The 18713-nt window shown below is 36.2% G+C and overlaps 1 pseudogene; it reads right to left on the bottom strand.

Moving 5' to 3' along the window:
- Positions 1-1354: 1354 nt before the first annotated feature.
- Positions 1355-17007, bottom strand: LOC103723633 (annotated as a pseudogene).
- Positions 17008-18713: the final 1706 nt, after the last annotated feature.

Here is an 18713-nt window from a genome sequence, read left to right on the forward strand (position 1 = left end):
ACTGTAACTGTAGTTCCGCATCGGTGACGATCCAGCCAGTGTGAAATTTGAAGATACTGTGAACAAAAAAAAAAGGCATTCAGTGAAGGCTAACAGAGGATTTAGGTTATTAAAAAGTGAAAGGGAAAAATGATAATAATACAAAAGGTGAATTAGAAATTAGGTGATGGATATATTCATAAATATTGTTTAATGCTATCGACTGGTAAATCATTTATAATGAATTTGATTATTTTAGAATGGTTTGGAGATTTAATTGGTTGGCCTGAAGACAATCTTTTAGTGTTGAGAAGTGATTAAGATGCCAGTATATGCATATGGATGTGTGGAAGCAAGCTCATTCTCCTGGTCCAAGCATAATTTTGCTGCGTGAGAATCTGGATGGTCCAAATGTTGGCTATCGGCAATCTTATTTCAGAACCTATATTATCCGGTGACATTGAGATTGCAACTTCTTGTTACTTTATTGGCTTGTGACTTGAGGTTTACTTGGACGCAAATGACCATCTTCGAAATAAATTAAGAGAAGCATGATGAACCGATAACTGATGCTGGTAGTTACTCAGGAAAGGAAGAGAGATGCAGGAGGGACGTTGCAGGTAATTTGCTCTTAAACCTTGAAACCTGTGCGTTGCTAAAATTTGAGTGAGCAGCCTACCTTTTCGCTGGGTGGGAATTGGACATAATCGACGTCATTAGAGCTCTGGTCCTGAACAAAAGAGCTTTCACACTACGCATGGTTTGGTAATCTGGAGATGGTCTCCACTAGCTTGTAAAGGTTTTTGGAGGAGAGTTTGGTGGGTGGCAAAGGGGGAGAGAGAGAAGAGAGGACATGAGAGGGATGAGGTAGCGGTGGAAGGATGAGATTCCTGGAATCTCCTCTACAAACTCTCTCCACTTTCCCCCCTCTTTTCCTTCCTGGAGAGAATCGAGTAATTGTACGCAACCTCTCTTCACATGATTCCCATGCGTAAGAGTCAAATCATCAATGGCAGGTGAAAATTCGTGCATATCTCTACGGATGCAGGATTCTTGGACAGGTCATACATGGCAGTTAGTAATCTCCTACATGATTCTCGGATCACATATAGCAGTGAATATTACCAAACATGATTCTTGGACACACGTATGGCATTTAATAATCCTCGTGGATGGATAAATAATTCTCGGGAACAAATATTTAGGGTCCTGCACACTTACTCAAAGATTTGCTTTGTAGGTGGCCCTCCCAAACTTGCTGCGTTGAGCTACAGATTCTTGAAAACATATGATTAGGACAAAAATGCATCGGTGGTGATATTTCATTAACAAGATTGGTGTTTTCACAGAAAGCAATAACATAAGACTCCTTCCATAGTCATGCAAACAGTCAACTTTAAGGAAAATATACTACACGGTTCACCCACATGCTGTTTTTGAATGAGGAGCTTTACCATGCATTGCATCTGTGAAACAGCATAGCAGATTTGGCAAGAGCGGACTTTAATTTTGAAAAAGCATGATTCACTGTGGTCATGCTAACTTTCTTCATGTTGCCAGTTACAGCTGAATATAATTTTCATTGTACAATGATTTCAAACCAAAGTTCTACACTAAAATGTCTGGAGCTCTTGTTCCGGAAGAACAGCATCCACCGGCCTGTATGTTCCCAGAGCTCCAGATCTGTGTCTCAGGAAGTACCATAACAGAAAACCTGAAATACTGAGAGTCACAGTGACAGAAATTCCCAAAATCAATCCCAATAGATGTTGCAGCCACCACGCCCTGTACATGAAATTATAGCAGAAGGAAGATTAAAGAAATAGAAAGATTTATAGCAAGTTCTTTCATCACTCTTTTTGGTCAATCTGCCCTGTAAATTAGAAAATGAGCAATGGGTATCATCTTTTTAGTCACACTAAACTTTCATTGATGAGCTGATATGGTTACCCTATTATTCATGAATATGGGCATCAATAGGCTTTACTTTTTTAAGGAGATGAACTATGCATCCCTTCTTCTAATGCAAGGAATAGGCACATGATGTACTTGCTCTGCACCAGGCCAGCATCATCATGCACCGACACATTTGGATATGGAACATTGTAGAAGAAACACCTAAGGCACACACTGAGGGAGTCTTGCAGAACTTCGCTCTTATTTCATGATTCTTTTGTTAGCTTTCTAAAGCAGACATGTATTGAACAATCATCAAGACAACTACTCCTTTGGACAAACTTGCCTTCTTGGAAGTCAGATTAGAGATACTGACTACTGCGGACTAATAGAACCTAAACACATAGTTTAAAATTTATAGCAAAATCTGACCTGGATAATAGTGCTAAACAAGCAAATACATAAACAAGGAGCTTAACATAGTTAGGGAGCCTTCAGAGAGGAAAAACAATAACTGAATCCAGCTAAATAAAATGATCAACTTCAATATGTGCAACTGTATCTATGTGTTCTCTGCAATGTATCCACCTGTATCAGCATGTTTGCTAAAATAGGCTACAGAATAGGGCAAGTATGAGGCAACAAATGGATGTGGACCTAGGCCAGTACACGACCCTATATCATGCCAGTTTCTGTTCAACATGACACAGGTCACATGGCATGATAAGTTACAGTGTAATAAGAAAGCATATGTTCAATATCTTTTTTTTATTTTTTTTGCTAACAGCAAGTTCTACAACTAATTACATGTTAATAATGCAACTAATCTGAATGGATATAAATAAGTAAACATAATGATGAGTTTCTGCTATTACTACTTGGCCAAAAACATATTGTAGGACATACTACTGCTAATCATCGAATCACATCCCATCTATTGGTTTTAGCTATAAGATTAAGGTATAATAGCTCATAGTTTGGCACATTTTATGGCATCAACCTGTCTCTACTCTTTGAATAGGTGTCAAATTCCTAGCCAAAACAACTTTGGACAAGAAAGGAATCTGCTTTGAAACTTAAACGATAGATAGCATATAGGAATATTAATCTGTCATTCAATCATCTAAATATGCAAGAGTATAGAACAAGTCTTTGTGGCTAGCGGCCAGGAATCCAGTACCGTCTCGATGGAGGCTCAACATTCCATTCAATTAACTTGTAACTTCCAAAATTTTCAGGAAGGCGAACACGGTGTTCAATCAAACGAGAAATTATGCTCTGCAGAAAAACAGAAGAGTAGAATTTACTATAACCTGCATCTAAGAAATACCAAGTTGTTTATCAATATGCATCTAATGATGTCAAAAAGTGATATTACCATTGCCGTTCTATTAGAAATGGAATCAGATCCTAATGGAAAGATGGCACATCTTACTAGGGTAGCATTTCCTGTACTTGTGAGATTCACCAAATGGACCTGTAAGCATTTAAGATTGCAAGTGTCAGTTAAAACCGCTTGGAAATAATTTTTATAACAGCATAGCAACCACCAGGAACTATTGGTAACATGGTACAGCATATCTGGATCTAGTGTCCTGGAATAAATGCCAGGATATGCTGACCTGGCATTGTCGATCTCAGTAGGTAGCACCTTCTTATTAGGACACCACAACTATCATCACAGAAATGTAACAACAAGAAATCTAGAAAGAAGTTGTCTGTAGGTAGCAAGGACCAGTAAAGAATAGACCTCACCTGCCGTGCATCAACCTCCAACTCATGCGCGATCAGATCTGCAAGTTCTGTAATGTGAAGCACTAGGTCTGGATACTTCACACTCAACGATATATCAAAGTTTATAAGCCCAATTTGGAATTGACCTGAGAAGATCATTATAAAAATTAGAATTCAACATTTGTAATCTGACTTCCTATTCATAAACCAAAGCACTACAATGAAATGAAATAACAGTTCTTAAGAGGGTAGAAGGCATTTCATAAAGCTAAAGCAACATATAACAAACCTAGAGCAGACAACATGTGGATATAGTTTTAATGCATATTCCCTTCATACACACTACTTTTTAGAGACAGAAGTTAATGGAAGCTATAAGAAAGTAACTTGTTCCCAAATTCATATTTCAACTTCCAAGCAATGATTTTCAGGAAATAGAGAAGAAAGAAAAATCAACATCTACCAAGTACAACATATGGTGCATATGAGATGGAAATACAAGAATTAAGCTATAAATAAGGCATTCCTAGAGCTTATATAGGGCTTAGAATTAAGTGAAATAGGTTAAATATTTTTCTAACCTTTTCAATTAAAATTCACCTGCAAAATTTACCATCATCCAGGAAATCCAGCTTCCTAAGCCTACATTTGGATCATATTCATATTGTTCCCTAACGAATCTAGATAAGAGTATTGAAACCCCAGATACTGATTTTTGCAGATTCTCTAAATGATAGACAGATTGGACATATAACCAGACTTGATTCTCTCTCTCTCTCTCTCTCGTTGTGAACGTGTATATAACTAAATAATCACCCATACTGGCATAGATGCAGATTCAGAAACTACAATCAGACACAAGTTAGGATGTCTGATTCAGAGTTGCCACAATGGGAAATTATCAAATGGATGTGACAAGAGCACATAAAATGGAAGATAAAAAAAAGGTTGGAAATTATGCTCAATGCATGTTAAAATTGAAGTATAGCATGTGGAGAACTCATTACAAACAGATGAAGGCATGAAGAAACCTTAGACACAATTCCCTTGTTTCTTCATATATGACTTCATGTTTTCCCATAATTCCATGCATTTCTATGATGCCTTTCCGGCATTACCCAGATTTTGAGGTACCATTTTGAATATTTAGGGAATGCTTGACCCTAATGAAATGAGTTGCTCAAAGTAAATTAAATGATCAAAAGAAAAGAAAAGATTAGAGAAGTGGGAAAAAAAAAAAATTCAAATGTTAAATATTCTTTCTGGAAAAATTATAAGATATTGAGTACTTTAGTTTAAGCAAAACAGCTTCCTCTTTGGCCAACTCAGAGCATCTCATACATCACATATAACCACTATCACATACTGTAACTTATAAGCTGTATAACATCATAAACATTACTAATTCTGTGGCAACGTATCTATATGGGTGTGGTAAGGGGAGCAAGGCTAGGGCATGTGTCAATGCACATGTGCACATGCTCTTCCATGTAAGAGTGCATGCGTGAAGGGATAAGGTACTAGTTTCTTCTTGCAAGTCAAAGGCTTGAAAAGAAAGGAAAAACAGGGAAGGTGTATGCAAGGTTTAAGTATTCGCCTTTCCCCATATCCATCACAGGAAGTGCCACTATTGTCATCTCACAACATGAACATTGACCTTTTCTTTTCATAGGCAAGTTGTTTAAATTTTTTAATCTGTCAAGTTCCATTCTTTCACAGAAAGAGGAAATGAAGATCGCAGGCAAACACAAAGGCAGTATCATGAGCCCACCTAGTCACCTAAACTGTCCATCATTACTTGAGCGCTACTAACCATACGAGTTCCAACCTTCCAGGTTAGGCAGCTATATAAAAACATTATTGTTAAAAAAGCTCTTTTGAACTTTACTGAACTAGAACTGAACTTTTTAGCAGGTCGGTTGCTTATAACCATATGAATTCCAGCCCACTCAGATTGTTGTCAAAATCTTACAATTCCCAATCTAGATCTTACAATCTGGATCAAAATGACAATAAATAAATTGAATCTTATCTTTGGATCAGGATCAGTTAAGAACACAGGATCTAGATCCGTATTATGAATTGTACAGCTCCTTGGATCATCAAAGCCAGCTTGATTTTACTATTTTAGTTATTAAATCATGTGGGAATCCATTTTCTATATTTTATTTGACTATATGACTTTTAATTACTGTCACTCAAAATCTTTAGTAAAATCAGTAACCTTGTTACTGGTGTTTATAAAGTAAAACATAAGATGCAGATTTTTACAACTCAACCAAACACAATTCATCCTTTCTTTGGAAACATTCTAACTAAAATGATAATCTAATTGACATGTAATTTATTTTCATCATCTAGTAGCTACAATAGTCCTTTTGATCCTAATCCCATTTGCTCCCCTAGCTTTCGTCTCTCATTGTCAGGTGTCGGCCAGCAGAGTGCTTTCGCCATTGGTGTTACTTCCGATCTCTACGCATTTCACCGCTCCACCCATTAAATACCCATGATGTAGTTATATACGAAAAACTCACTTTGAAGTGACTATTCCCTAAAGATATTAATTTTATTATGATCCATTCCAGGAAAATATGGTTCACATCAAAATTTAAAAACTAATTCTATTCTTTTTTCTTTCTAGTTTTTCTTTCTACTAGAAAATGAAGATAAAATAATTACAATAGATTTAAAACCAAGAACCTCTTCAGTAAAGGAGAAAACCTATGCCCACAACATGCATGTCCCTATTATCTGAAAGTTTCCTTCCTCAAGGCCACTGCCAACTGCTAAGGCTTCATTCTTTCTTTGTTCGATTGAATGGATCATTGCAAAAGGTGACTCATGGTGAAACCAATGATGTCCTTCTAGGAAACCTTCATAATAGGAAGGTATGAACAATGCTCATATGTTATTGTCGGTAAAATGCCGAAAACAAAAAAGGTAGTTTTCATCAAGGGAATTGAATCATAGGAGTATCATTTCTCATCCAAAAGAGCGACCCTATTCTCATCAATTGAATGAGGCTCTTATGGATCTGTGCATCCTATAGGTGTACTATGCTCTAGCATTGTAAGCATGCTTAGCCTTCTGAACATCGGTAGCTTTATCGGTCTTAAGGAGATTTTGTCCTCTCACTTCAAGGCATGGTGCTTCAAAATCTACTCTATACCCTAAGATAATGCTGCCTGTGAGGCTAATGGGAGGGTTCCATCTTCCTGTTTTAGGTAGGCTCTTCATCTCTTTTCAGCCCGCGATGGAGTCCCTCTTCCCCACTAGGACTTCCATCTTCAGCCCTTCCTGCCTATCTATTTTCTTTGTAGCTATAGAACCAGCTAGTTGAGAATCTGCCCTGCCTAGTCAATATGATGACCCAAGTTCTACTCTCAAACAGAAATCTCTCTATTCAAAAAAGTCCGTCATTTTTATGACCTGATTGCTCTCACTGCTTATCCTGCCATGAAGAAAACATTCTTTCATCCGATCTGGAAATAGAAGAGGACAAACAAACAAAACCCTCCATTCACATATAGAAGAACACAAACTCCTATTCTGAAAAAGTACAAGGATCACTAACCTTTTTTTATCATCAATTAGTTTTGTCTAGCACGAGGATGACACTCTCAGTTCTCCCAGGGTTAGATTTGCATCACATCAGAATCCAGGGCTGAGGTCTACTTCCCAAAAGGAAGAACTTATGCCAGTCAGGAGATTAACTCGTGCCAGGAATCTGAATAAGGAAAAGAGTATCTGCCATCTTGGATAACCAAACACAATGTTTGCTTCATTAGGATGCTCTATATGACCTTATCTTGGTGGAAACCAAACTTCTTACATGCATGCCTTTTTATTCTCCATTATACTCTATATTTGACTCGTATTTCAAATTTCATATTATTTTATATTTTAAAATATTTGAAAGAAACCAGAAAAAAAAAATTATGATCCATGACCAATCCAAGACCCAATCTGGTCCAACTTACATGACTCAATCTCCATCAACAACATTGATAACTAATATCCACAGACTTGACCTGAATCTAGGAGTCCAAACATCATTGATCTGTGTTAGGTGTGGTCCAAAGATAGACCAACAAAACGTTTGAATCTAGTTAGGGTTAGCCAAAAGTTTACCCAACGTGGATCCAGACCCAAGCCAATAATATAATCCATAATGCTATGGAATTGATTTTTATGAACTAGATCAGACCGACACTCGCCCTACTTGGATCTAATGGTTTACCTAGAATGTGATGCATGTGTTACACTCATCCTATTCATATCTTGTGGTTCTTACTAATTATACTTTAAACCTATGTCACCAATGATTTCTTTTGAGGGCATGAGAGGAATCTCAGGATCGGACTCAATCTGATCCTAGACAGATAAAGTTTGGGTCAAATATTTAGACCTGAACCTCCTACAGGTCCGAGTCTGAGTTTGGTAGTATTTAGACCCACCTAACCCAATATCAATTTAGCAACTCTATCAATAACATAGAATATGCACGCTCAAAAGTACAGACATCAAGGGTTTAAAGTGGCACTAGTTGGCATACAGGTCAATACCATTGAACCTTAAACTGATTTGCGCATATTGCATATAAGAGATTGATTAAAAATGATCAAATTTAGAAATAATCAGTAAAATTAACGAAGGAGGGTGTGGTGGCCTTCCATTCTTTCTTATTTGGTGCTGGAATAAGAAGAGAAAACCATGTCTTCCTCCTCAATATAATTTTAACATCAAAAAGAAAATGCACTAGGACTCACAAGCATTATCCAAATGAGTCTTAAGGGCACTATAATGGTCCAAATTAGCCAGAACAAGTCCATCACCTTGTTACAATCATGGTGGCTGGAACCTCTGGTACATAGGAAGGTTGGCCGGTATAGATTGGCTTTACCTATGAACTGGCCAAATTTTAGTCCAGCAGAAATGTTAGATCAGTTATGGAAAAACAAAAAAACCTGTTATAATCAATAGTTTTTATAGCAGGACTTCAACAGAATCCACATAAATTGTAATATAGCTTCATCATCCAGTAAAAGGAATTGACTCAATAACTTCATGTCGCCCCCAAACTATCCAAGACATTTCAGTAATTAGTAGTTTAAACTGCAAGTTGTTTGATACATGTGTAACCAAATTATATGCAATTGGCAAAACACCTAGCTTTCCAGTGCAGACAGAAAAGTGTTAATGTATCTAAAACATTCCAATAAGTAGAACGCACCAAATTTTAGCTAGCATGCAGAAAACCAGACCTGTAGTACATCATTTTGCATTCCACTAGGCGATAATGCTGGTGAGAGTTCAGCAATTGGAGCCCACTATAAGAAGCTGAAGGTGCTGGCGAAGGGCTCCCTGTATATCCAATTTCTCCCATAACTCAGAACAGTTAGTTTTCCAAAACCCAACTCTTTGGTTCTGACGATCATAAGTAACAAGAGTATTGCGAACAACAATTCCTGTTAGATGAGATATTGTGCTGATGAGTTGCAGAAATTTGGCACTAGACTATGAAAGAATAAAGCGAATTAGATTTCACTTAAAAGAAAAGGAGTGGCTTTCATTTGATAAGGAGTACAAATCATATCTGCAATGGTGACAAGATTGTACAATTAACAAGGTAGATAACAACGATGTCAGAGAAATACACGAATGAGTTCCACCAAAACCAAATATAACATACCTCCCAAAAGTGTTGTTGCATCTGTCCATTATGAAAGATTCCAAGGCAATAAGCTCCTCGGACCTTGAGTGCTTCATTGGCAATAAGAGGAAATGGAGAATGGATGTAGGTCAACTGGTGCATCAAAATAAGCAAGAAACACCAAGAACAGAAACTGGCAGACATATTGTCTTTTGTTGTACACTAAGTATAGTCTCATCCATAAAAGGTCATCTTACCCGAACAAGTAATTTTCAGGAGAAAGAGACAGCTTTTGTCCATTGCCAAATACCATATCAACTTCTGGAAAGATCTTTGAGAGTTGGAAGCATCACTTGCACATTCCAAACAGGAGTGTTATTTTTGGTCTTAACATGAAAGAAATTATTTGTCAAGAACATATATTATTTACTCATATGAATATTACCTTCCAGCATCAGAAAAAACAAATATCATTGTAGTTTGGGTCCGGACCAGGGATTTGTTTGAGATGTACTTCGTTCATTATCTACATCACACCACCAAAAAAGAAAGCTAACTAATCAATGTTGAAGAAGAGAAATATCATCAGCCACAATGTTCAGTAAGCTAACCAATCCAATGTTCTGGAAACAATTATCAGTTATATTTCCATATAGATAATATTGGAAGTATGGTGGTTTTCTTCTTTTAATGTATGGCATAATCCAGTTAGAACTGCTGAATGCATTCTTTTGTTAAACCAACAAGTCAATGGGTTCCCAGTGGAACAGAAACAATACAACTATAAGATGACAAAGAACCACCACCTAGAACTGAAAATTAAGGGGCAAAAGGAAAAGGATACCATCCAAAATCTACGGTAAAAAATGAGGATGGTCAACCATTATAGACATACTGCAGCCAAGAAATAAACAATATCAAAGATTAAATAAATAACAGAAAGAGAACAGATATAGCTCTTAAGACAAAACAATGGTTGTTATAAATCTAAATGTTTAAATGTATCAATTTTCCCCCAGAAAAAAACACCTAAGATCTATAGCAGAATTTGAAACTGTAGTCATATTAAAACAATAACCAACAACAGCACAACTATCAAGAGAATGAATATGTCCATGAAGAGTTTGTGAATGAATTTCATGCAATAAAGACAAAGTCATGAAAACACTATACTATCATCCATCCAGATCATGATATGTGTACTTATGGTAAGATGGTACTGTTCAACTTCTCGCATAGAAAGCCCCCCATACAGAAACAGTAACTGAGAGAAGGATCAGACAGTGATCTAAGAAAATCTAATAGAATTAAGAAAGGAGGGGAAATTTGAAATTTCAATTTATATGTCTAAGTGGAATTTTGCATAAAATATGCACTCAATTATTGATTTTGCAGAAAATGGTTAGCTTTTTTTTTTTGCAAAATGATAAATATTTAGAGGTCCACAGATAATTTTGCACTTGGATAAAATATAACACACGCGATAAACATTTATTGAATGCCTTGACACATATGTACTGAACGTCCCAATACACATTTTGAATACCAGAAACACATTTGTTTAGACCATAGTATGTCTCCTACCTAGACCCAGGGATCCATTGTCCGAGGGCCCTGAGTGTGTATCATCCCGCAAAAAGATTAAACTAACCTTTCTTGCAAAATTGATAATTAAGTAGATTTTTATGCAAAATCTACAATGTCTAATTTACAGATTATAACTTCCAAACATTTTCAAATGCACAAATCACCTAATCCTAAATTAAATAACTCAGATGGGAGCATAAACTTAGTGGCATTATGAACTGTATTCCTCTTTTGACAATATATTGTTATCTATAACGTTTCAAAAGAAGATCAAGGACCACAGACCTCCAAAAATTATATGTTGTTCATGACAGAGTGATACAAATAAACCAGCCTAGAAACTAAAATTTCTACCAGGATTATACTGGAACAACAAGATCAAAAAAAAATGCATGGCTATAATCCAATAATAAGTCATAGAATCCTAGGGTAGACAACTTTATGTGTATAGTGCAAAATAGTTATACATTCTTTGATAAAACCTCCCAATTAGTTAACATCATGACTTATTTGCCAGTGGAAAACAAATTTAAAAAAAAAACAGTTTTCCTCATCCATATGCTTTGATAATGCTGGCTCCATGACAAAAAGATGAACTTGCATGATTGCATCACCTAGAAGGCTTGAAATTTTCATATGTTGCATGGGCCCATTTTAAATGTAAAGTCATACTACACAGGAAAGCATGCATGTAAACTCTAGAATGGGTGGCAGCAGTGCAAACCACATTCGCTGAATAAATGAGCAAAGGATAACATTAGAGTACATCATGTAGCCAAGCACTAATGTGCTACATCATGTGCACATAGTATGGCTCTTCTACCAGCAATCTCTAAACAAGTGGCAACAAGTGCCCAAATAGTGAGGGCAGAGTGTTATAGACCAACATCTCTAGACACAGAATGATAAACAGAAGAATTGTGCAGGTTTGCCCATGTACACCTGTAAGACATCATGCAGTAATCCCTAGTTCCATAGACTCATGACAGAATCATAGACCAAAAGTTTAATAAACATGAAACAAGTCGAAACAATCATGAGGTATACAAATTCATGAAGAAGTCAGATTATAAGTCAGGTGAACTTCTTAGTAGATGATAGATGAGATGGAAACAGATAAACAATAAGATAGATATAGTTAGTGAACGACAATCAATCTCCAATTGTAATCATAACATGATTACCAGAGTCTCTGCTATGCGCACATAAAATTTGAGGATAACAAGCATAGGACCATCCATAGAGACAAGGGATATACATATCATGGATAAAAACCAATACTGATAGAGCAATAATCAAGAATCTCTTAGAAGTCAGCCATTGCAGTATAAGCCCCCTCAACCATGCAAAGATCTTGAAATATTCCTCAAAAAGAGTGTACGCAACTTTCTAACTCATGCATATCACATATCCAGTCATTTTGGTGCAGGATGAGATCAAGAAAAGAACTACTCCTTGATCTAGGAGAACAATGAGAAAATAACTCATACAGGATATTTACTTTCTACAACACTTAAGACCACCCTAATTACCTAGTATACGCCCAAAACACTAAATTTCAAACAGTTTTCCCCAAGTAACCCTAAATGAATTGATGGATGGAAGTTAATAACGACAGGTCTGAGGGACCACTTCAAATTGTATCACTTATCCTAATGGTGCATTCCTCTCCAAGAAAACCCTGACATGCAATGCTAGTTCACACCATGCCCTATGAATTCACCTAGGACTCATCCTACATGAATTTAAGATAAGCCACTCTGCGGACGGACTTAGGCCACAGTTGTGAAGGTAGCAAGAACATGAAATATATGATCAATGTACTCCAACATAGTTCCCCACTTAAATGGACTTGGTTATAATGCATAATATCTGGCAATATTCAGATGCACATAGTTTACAAAAGAGAATAGATAATTTAAGAATGAATAAAGAATGTAGATACTATAAAAGCGGTCTATATATAATCAAGAAAAGGAAAACACACTGAAGGATTCAACGCTCAAGAATTTTATATGGGTGGAGTTGAAAGGGAGAATGGCGATGCATGAGTCCCAACCAAGGTATTAGCATGTATATAGAGATGAACTAATGAAATTGGATTTAGGAACCTTCTTTCACGCATGTGTAGCGGTGGCAATCAGGTCGGGTCGGGTTCAGACACAGATTCTGGTCGGGACCTAGGTAGGGCCAACATAGCCTATCAACCCGAACCCCAACCCCATTTATTAAATGGGGTTAAAATCAAAACCCTAAACTTAACCTTTTTATTAAGCAAGTTGCTCAAACCCATTAAAAATCCAGACTTTGAACTTGACCTTTTTATTACACAGGTAGCCCAACTCGACTCGCATCACCCATTTAATAAATGAGTCAAAATCAAGTTAAACGAGTTAAGCAAGTCTTAAGTAGGTCAAATGGATGAAAAACAAGTTAAAGTGAAGTCTTAAACAAATTAACAAGTTGAGTTAAATTAGGTTAAGTAGGTTTTTAAATGAGTAATGTATGTTTTAAACAAGTTAAGCAAATCTTAAACAGGTCAAATCATGATCTGGGCCCAACTAAAGCTGAACAGGTTAGAATCTAAAGTTGAACTTAACTCGTTTAATCAACAGGTCCAAGCGAGCTGACCTGTTCATGACCGCGACCTATTTATGGCCAAACCGAAAACCTACTTAAAGCAAGTTGGTTGGTGGATTGGGTCATAAATTGCCACCCTTCATACACGTGCACACATATCACTAAAGCACATAATTATGAGTTCCTTTTGTTGTGAAAAGTATTTCATAGTAGCTCTAGTATTCAATATGTAATATCAGGTCTAACCAGGCAAATTAAAACCTATAGGCTTATTGGAAGGGAGTAAAAAATGAAATCTTGATAGTTCTAATATTACACAGAACGCATTAAAGACATTAAGGCAGCTTTAAATGAATCAATCTAGGCAAAGTTCAATAAATAACTGATGATATATCAAAATCCAAAGAAGAAATCTTACAAGCATCTTTAAATGCTTTAAAAAGCATCTTCCGGTAGGTAAGCATAGGTAGTACCACTGTCCAGGATAGTTCCATGCTTTCTATCAAAGATCCTTGAGTTTAGGTGGCAATGGCTTTCCAGACAGCATGTAGTTCCTTCAGCTCAATATTGTAATATGGGCTGTTTCCAATCCACAACTATAAATGTGTGAGATGTATCTAACGTATTCGACAAGAAAATCTTGCATTTGCTTACATGGTAAAGTAGTAATTAATAATACCTGCGGTCAGGGTCTGAATGTGAAAACACCATTTCTGGAGGAGAGGAGATATTCCACCAAGAACCATTGCACCCCCTCCAATATCCATACCACCATAACATAATGAAAATGAATCATTATCACGCCCTTTTTGACAAGTTGATCCATAATACTGAGCTGACCACGGCCCAGTCCCATTATGCCATCGGCATGTTGACTGAAAATATCACCAGTTTCAGAATTTTCACAACCAAAAATAGCATGCTGGGGTAGAAGTGCGCATTCTGCACCAAATGATACAATGTCCTCACCAAGCACCCCACTACTAGAGCTCATTTCAGCATACTGCCTTTCATACGTACACAGCGACATCTCTTCATCACAAGTGCAATCAGCATTGCATTTCACTGGTTGGTAGGTGCTTGGACAAATCAGGTTGAAACCTTGGGTCCTAGACATCAAACAAAATTTACATCAAACTGAAAAACTGAACAGTATATACAAACTTCTCTGCAAAAAAATGGACAACTTCAAAATTAGGTATGAAAAAACAAGTTTGAAGTATATAACAGGATAACCATGCAACAAATATCAGAAGCAGCAGAATTGCAATGTCTGGTTAACATCACAAAAAAATGGTAGAAAGCGCAATAAGATGATGTTATCTCATGTGCATGCTTACATTAACAAAGAGGCATATACGGAAGGAAATGACAGACTAGATAAAGTACAAAGTACAAAATATATTCAAGAGGCCTCGATCAGCTCAGAATCCAAACATAGAGTCTCATCAGACCAACTGTGACACCATGTACATTTCTAAATTTAATATTATATTTTATCTATTTTATTTTATTTTATTTATATGGATTTTATGTGAATGTATTTAATCTTGTGCTAGTTAAGGTTACTAAGAACTAGCGGCGTTAGACTAGAACTTAAGGTTTAGCAGGACATGCTGAGGACTCAACTCAGCAAACCAGATCGACCATAAGTTGAAAATTGTGCAGAATTTTTTAGCGAAACCAGTTTTTATATGAAAATAGACTTCGAGAGCTTTGAGATGGTACTAATTTTGGCATGTTTTCTTAAAACAAACAAGTTATGAGTTTTTTAAATTGGTCCTGTTGTGCAGACCTGTTATAGCAGGTTATACCGGACCGATTTTTTTAATATTCTACACAAATTTTAGCCTTAGAGAAACCCTAGAAAAACCCTATTTTCTTTGTGTTGCATAAGAAAAGAAAAGGGAAGGAACACTTGGCCATCGAGAGAAAGAAGAAGAAGAAGAAACTAGGGTTGGAAAGCATTCAAAGGAAAGGACAAGATTTTGATTTTTGGAATAAGATCTTGTAGAGCACATCACTGATCAAGGTAGGCAACTTTTGAAAATATTTTCAAATATTATTTTACTGCTTAAACAAATCAGGGAATGTTGAAGTTTGTGGATTATGATTTTATTATCAGTTTATTATAGGTCACGTTGAGGACCATTAGCTTATTTTTTGGTTTTGGGCCGTGACACCAACTCTTTCAAAATCAAAAAAAGCCATCCACATTCTAACATGGGTTAGTCAGTGACACAACAAAATAGCCCAGAATTTTTTCTTGAAATAAACTATAGCCCATCAAATACAATATATAGTAACAAGCTTATAACTTATGCAATACTCAACAGAATAAATGCGGTAGATGGCTCTAGTGACTGTTTAAGATCTGCATCAAATCATATTGCAAACGAATGAAATTGCAAGTAGTAAGGAGTCCTTGTCATTGCTATCGTGGATGACTGCCTAGCAATGTTGTCTCCTGTAGGCTTTTAAGAAAGTAATTTGCTTCAGCTGCACCCACCTACGTGTATGTATTACAGATCTAAGTGACCAATTGACCACCCAATTCTCCATGAAACCAATTTTATTTACTACAAAACTATTTATCATAATATTGCAGGTATATATTATAAATTATATGAATGACTAAAAAACAAATATCCAAATCAGTTCTATATTATTGAGTAATGTAGCAAAAATGTAAATCTGTTAAAAAGAATTCAGTGATATTCATAGCAAGCAAGCAAGGCGATTGGAGTTTTCTCTTAGGATTTACAAACTATTGCTGAAGATAATAATGTCAATAATCTATACATGGCAAGTATTTAGTATTCAGATCCTCGTCATGACGCGACAAAAGATAATAAATATATACAAAATAGTAATCTTGCATCAAGAACTTATAAAAATAACCAATCTAAGAGCAAAATCCTATAGATGCTGCAAACCACAAAGTTAACATTTGCTTTCTTGAAAGTGCAATAACCAAATAGCGCCCAAAAAGAAGAAATTTGGGCACAGGCTCGCCTGATGATTGCCGCACTGGTCGCAGTTGGAGCACGGGACGTACGTGACGCTGCTCCCGGTATCCACGATCAAGGCGAACTCCTGGGGAGGCGTCCCGATCCAGAGCCGGGTCGTGTAGTACCTGCTCGAACGAGGGTAAATAAAGATCCATCCGATTGAACCGGAGAACAAGAAGCCGATCGAAAGAAAGGGATCGAACGATGGGTTACCCGTTGCTGAGGAGACCGTCGTAGAGGCCCATGCGAGCGCTAGCGACCGGAGACTGAAGATGCCGGCGGCGGAGGCGATCGGGACCGGCGGAGGAGTTGACGGAAGAGGAGGAGGAGCGGCAGCACGATCGGATTCGGAGGCGCGCCCCGTCCGAGTCCGGCGGGGGATCCGAGTCCGGCGGCCTCGTCGGCGGCGAGAAGAAGAAGAAGAAGGGCGAGGAGGGAGGAGGCGGGGTGACACGATCCCGCGCGCGGGCCATCGTTATCGTCCGCAAGCACGTGAATTCCTCTCGTAGGAAAACGGAGGGATGGAGGACCGTTTTTTACATACGGGACGAGGACGCTTTGTGTTCCGAGTCAACCGGCCTCGGTCTCTGATTAACTTTAAAATTTTTAATTGTAAATTAGAAATACCCGGCAAAGGAATAAATTAATCCAAAATACATGGTTAGCTGCCTCCCAACCTCCTAGTAACTTACTCTACTGATATTTTGCAGGATAGCATAGTTTATTCTAGATTAAATAAAAATGTTTTATATTTTTTAAAAATATTCATCTTGGCTATTTTAAAATATTTAGCCGGTTAAAGTGAGATATAAATAAAATAAAGAGTTCTTTATGCCATTTAGATCTATTTTAACATTCAATCAAAAATCAGAATGGTTGGAATATTTTGAGACTGATACGATGTAAACTCAAAATTATATATCAAAATGATTTAGACTACTCCGAGCAGGGATGGAGCTAAAAATATATTATATTAAACTTGAACATGATCATATCCTATTTGTGTCCATATTTTTTAGTAAATACGAAAACAAATATAGATGTTAAATAGATACCAAAATTAGTATCTATATTTATTCCAAATTGATGGATATGAGTCAGATATTAAATAGACATAGATACGAGTCACATATTATTTATATTCATTATTCTATTTAGGTCTATTTTAATGTTCAATCAAAATGATTGGGGATACGTTGTAACGTAAACTCCAAATTTTATGTCAAAATAATTTAGACTTTCTAATATGAGATAGAGCTAAAAATATATTGAATGAGGCTTGGACACTATTATATCCAATTCGTACTTATGTTTTCTCAATAGATATAAAAACAAATATAGATATTAAATAAATACTAAAATTAGTATCCATATTTGATCCAACGAATACAGATATAAGTTAGATATTAAATGAATGTAAAACAAGTCAAATATTATTTATATTTAGATATTAAATGGATATTATTTATATTAATGTTTTCTATCAAAGTACATATACAAGTCAAATAGTATTTAGTTATAAATCGAATTCCAAGTGAAATTCAATAATTAAAACTAGTATAAGTGATATAATTATGACAATCAGGAAAGGAATCCTCTATTCATATTGCAAATAATACAAACAAAGGAAAAGGCATAGTAATGAAACCTACACAAGGTTTGACTTAGCCATAGGTCTTAGTCATTGGGGATTTAGATTTATATTAAAATATTTAAAATTAAATAATATTTAAAATAAATTATATAACAAAAAAATATAAATAATTTTTTATATTAATACTATAATGAGACATTATGATCACCATAAGTTAAAGGTTTTCCCAGTGCTTGAGATGTTCTCGTCGAAATAGATAGTCATGGGTTTGATTCTAGATTTAAGTGCTACTTTTTACCCGATTCAACATCAGGTAAAATATTGAATCTGTTTTCAACCCTAGTCTTAGATATGCCTCAAATAAGGTACAATGTTTAAACTTAACAATCCAACTGAAAAGCGTAATCACCTGATTCATATCAAACACTACTGATTTGATCAATGATGCACTGTTAATTTTTGCTTCAGACCAAGCTGAAGACGAAACTTGATGATCTAGCTTATGAACTCAACTGTATCTGAGTGGATTTGTGATCCAACTAAGTTTCTTCGTGCATCTACTCGTCTCTGCTTTCGCTTTCGTTAGTGATATAATAATTTAATTTATAAATTTTTGAATTGTTTGCATTGAGCTTGATTGGTTATTTAATTATTTTTGTTTTGAGTTGCAAGTTTCTAT

This window comes from Phoenix dactylifera, chromosome 5 (assembly GCF_009389715.1).
Source record: "Phoenix dactylifera cultivar Barhee BC4 chromosome 5, palm_55x_up_171113_PBpolish2nd_filt_p, whole genome shotgun sequence".
Lineage (NCBI taxonomy): Eukaryota > Viridiplantae > Streptophyta > Magnoliopsida > Arecales > Arecaceae > Phoenix > Phoenix dactylifera.